We start from the raw sequence: 4,470 nt of genomic DNA, 5'->3' as shown, positions 1-4,470 counted from the left end.
TATCACTTGAAAATAATGTATTATACAAAACGTATTTCTAAGAAATGTGGATTTATTAAAAATTCTGTTAGCACTCAATCTGCTAGTAAGAAACATTATATCATGTAAGTAGCTGTCTCAAGAATGGAAACTTTTCCATTAAGTGCTAAATATTTTATATGGTACCAGAATATTAAAAACGGATTTCTAAAAGAACACCTAAAAGCACCCGAGACACAGCTTATTCGGCCTGTGTGTTCAGAATTAGAATAAAGCTTTTGATAATATTGTCAATGTGCTGGAATTATTATTAAAGGTCCTTAACCTTATTGTGGAACAGTTGAACAATACTTGTTTGTTCATCACAGAATTATGTAGGAAAGATGGTTGGGTTTCAAGGCTTTCAGGTGCTTTTTTTTCCCCTTTTTCTTTTTTTAAGCTAAAAGTGATGTTGGCAAAGACAAAGAGTAGAGTGACAAAAGCTGATGGTACCTGCTGAGATAAGTTCTGATGTTATCGTTAATAGTGATAAGAGTCTCTATCCATGGGTAAAATTTTTTCATACACATTATTTTTAAGTGAAGTACTTGCATAAAGTTGCTTTTTTCCTCTTGAAACTCACTTACCTTTTGAGAGGTTGTACAATAACCTGTTATATAAATGTACAGTGGATATTTCAATAGTGTCTTACATTGCCTTAAGTGAGACAAACATGAGTTTCATCAAGGGCACTGAGGTATATAATGTGTTGTCACACCCCTGTGTGGGACTGGGACTCATAGCCATTATATTTTTGGGAAAGTCACATTCTGATCCACCTCCCCACTTTACCTTATTTTTTGGTTCCTTTAAAAATATTTAGAAAAATATAATAATGGTATAGCTGTATCAGCCAGTTGAAATTTTTAATTAAAAAATAAGTACAACATTCACATGTTTTGAAGTTTATAATAGAGTATTAATATAGATGTAATAGTATTAGCAATGTTTGTTTTTAAGCTGAGTAATTCTCAGAGATTGATTTTATTGATATGCTTCAAAATGTACCTATAGTCCTTTGTATGCATCCAATAATACATAAAAGCAACTCCCTGCCACTACTAAATAAATAAATAACAAAAAAAGAGAAATAAAAAGTAAAATCCTCTTTTTATTCCTAGTCATTCTCTGTAAAGGTAACCACTATTTTGATAATTTCTAGCATATCCTTTCTTAAAAAAGGTTCTGTGCAACTAAAATTATATACTTTAAATAGTTCTTTCATTTTTTAAACTGTAAAGACAGAATATTGCTGCTAGACAGGATCTAGAGCTAGAAAATTGGGTTGGAATTCTGTCTCCTCTGATGACCAGCTATACAACTTTGAATACGTTTTTAAATCTCTCTGTGCTTCAGTTCCTTCATCTGTAAAATGTGGCTAATACGCTTCAGAGGGTTGTTTTTAGGATTGAATGTATCATTCACATAAAGCACACTCCTGGCACACAGCACTCAGCAAATGTGATCTCCAATTAATATTTATATATTAAAAAATATTATATTTTAACTCTTCTTTCAGTTAGCTTTGTGTGACTGTATTTATACATTCTCATTTTTAATCTTTTAAGAATCACATTGTTTCAGACGTCTCATATACGCAATATATAATTTAAAAATTTTACCCAATATGAGAGTTTTTCTTTCAGTAGAAGAATATATGCCATTTATATTTGTTGATACAATAAATGCATTAGGCTTTATTTCTTTCTTGGTTACAGGGTGTTGCTCTGTCACCCAGGCTGGAGTGCAGTGGTGTGATCATAGCTCACTGCAACCTTGAACTTCCAGGCTCAAGTGATCCTCCTACTTCAGCCTCCCAAGTAGCTGAGACTACAGGTGTATGTCACCATGCTCAGCAATTTAATTATTATTATTATTATTTTTGTAGAAACAAGGTCTCATTATGTTGCCCAAGTTGGTCTTGAACTCCTGGGCTCAAGTGATCCTCCTGCTTCAGCATCCCAAAGTGCTGGGATTACAGGCATGAGACACTGCACTCAGCCTTGGATTTTTTTTTTTTTTTTGATGTGTGCAATTTTTCTTTTTATAAGTTCAACAATTTTTGTCTATTTTAAAACTTCTACTTAACTTTATATTAACATTTTATATAATGTTATTCTTCTATTTTTAAATTTAGTAACTTTAAATGGTTCTATTCCTTGCAGAAATAAATAAGAAAATGAGCAATTTGTACTTTCTCTTAGCTCTTTTCTTATCCAATGCCAGCTTGACCAACCCGCAGTCCACAGGTCACATGTGGTCCAGGATGACTTTGCATGCAGCCCAACACAAATTCGTAAACTTTCTTAAAATATTATGAGATTTTTATTTTATTTTATTTGCAATTTGTTTTTTCGCTCATCAGCTGTCATTAGTGTTAGTGTATTTTATGTGTGGCCCGAGACAATTCTTCTTCTTCCAATGTGGTCCAGGGAAGCCAAAAGTTTGGACACCCCCATTATACCTTAAAAATGTTACTTATACTGAAAACCCCGTCTCCACTAAAAATATTAAAAATTAGCTGGGCGTGGTGGCGGGCGCTTGCAGTCTCAGCTACTCGGGAGGCTAAGGCAGGAGAATGGCGTAAACCCGGGAGGCGGAGCTTGCAGTGAGCTGAGATCCAGCCACTGCACTCCAGCCTGGGCAACAGAGTGAGACTCCGTCCCAAAAAAAAAAAAAAAAAATTACTTACATTCTTATTTTCAATATATTTTTGTAGTTTCCTATATATAGTTAAATCTTGATTTATCAAAATAGGTATGCTGAAATGATAGAATTTCAGTTTAGTTATGTATATGAGTAGATTCAGTGAACAAAGTATTCAACTTTCACAAGTCATTTAGAATTGTGGTTTAAATGATTTGAGATTTTATTTACTTTCATAATCTTTTTCAATTTTTTAAAAAGTTTCTTTTCTAGTTTTTATTTTATTTTATTTATTTATGTTTTTATGTATGTATGTATATATTTAATAGAGACAGGGTTTCACCATGTTGCCCAGGCTGGTCTTCAATTCCTGGGTTCAAGCAATCTTTCTGCCTCGCCCTCCCAAAGTGCTGGGATTACAGGTATGAGTCAAGGTGTCTGGTTCAGCTTTTATTTTAGATTCAGTAGTAATATGTACATGGGTATATTACACGATGCTGGGATTTGGTATGCAAATTATCCTGTCACCCAGGTACTGATCATAATACTCAACATTTAGTTTTTCAAGCCTTACCTCCCTTCCTCTCTCCCCCATCTAGTAGTCCCCAGTTTCTATTGTTGCCATTTTTATGTCCATGAGTACCCAATGTTTAGCTCCTGCTTATAAGTGAGAACGTACAGTATTTGGTGGGTTTTCTGTTCCTTTTTGAATTCGCTTGTATTAGTTCGTTTTCACATTGCTATAAAGAACTGCCTGACACTGGGTAATTTATAAAGGAAAGAGGATTAATTGACTCACAGTTCTGCATGGCTGGGGAGGCCTCAGGAAACTTACAATCATGGTGGACGGTGAAGACGAAGCAAGGCACCTTCTTTACAAGGCGGTAGTAAAGAGAAATGCTGAGCAAAGAGGGAAGAGCCCCTTATAAAACCATCAGATCTTGTGAGAACTCACTCACTATAATAAGAACAGCCTGGGGGAAACCGCCCCATGATTCAATTACCTCCACTTGGTCTCTCCCTTGGATTATGGGGATTACAATTCAAGATGAGATTTGGATGGGGACTGAAAGCCTAACCACATCAGGCTTGCAGCTGCATCCATGTTGCTGCAAAGGGCATGATTTCATTCTTTTTATGACTCCTTCGTATTTATTGTTGTATATGCACCACATGTTCTTTATCTCATCCACTGTTGGTGGGCACCTAGGTTGATTCCATGTCTTTGATATTGTGAATAGTGTTGCAATGAAGGTGTGAGTGCCTGTGTCTTTTGGTAGAATGATTTATTTTATTTTGGATATATACCCAGTAATGGGATTTCTGAGTTAAATGGTGGTTCTGTTTTAAGTTCTTTGAGAAATCTTCAAACTGTTTTCCACACTGACTGAACTACTTTCCACTCCCATCAACAGTGTGTAAGCAGTTCCTTATCTCTACAGTCTCATCAACATGTGCTGTTTTTTGACCTTTTTAATAATATCCATCCTGACTGGTGTGAGGTGGTATCTCATTGTGGTTTTGCTTTGTATTTCTCTGATGATTAGCGATGTGGAAAATATTTTTCATGTTTGTTAGCCTCTTGTATGTCTTCTTTTGAGATGTGTCTGTTCGTGTCTTTGGCCCATTTTTCAATGTGGTTGATTCTTCTTTTTCAAGTTTTCAAGTTTTTTATAGATTCTGGATACCAGACTTTTGTCAGATGTAACTTTTTTGTCATTAATTTATAACAATTGCATTGTCATAAGAAAATATAGTCTGATAGCAATTTTTTTTTTTTTTTTTGAGACGGAGTCTCGCTCTGTC

This window comes from Colobus angolensis, unplaced genomic scaffold (assembly GCF_000951035.1).
Source record: "Colobus angolensis palliatus isolate OR3802 unplaced genomic scaffold, Cang.pa_1.0 Scaffold163, whole genome shotgun sequence".
NCBI classification, from domain to species: Eukaryota; Metazoa; Chordata; class Mammalia; order Primates; family Cercopithecidae; genus Colobus; species Colobus angolensis.
This window is presented reverse-complemented; position numbering follows the sequence as displayed.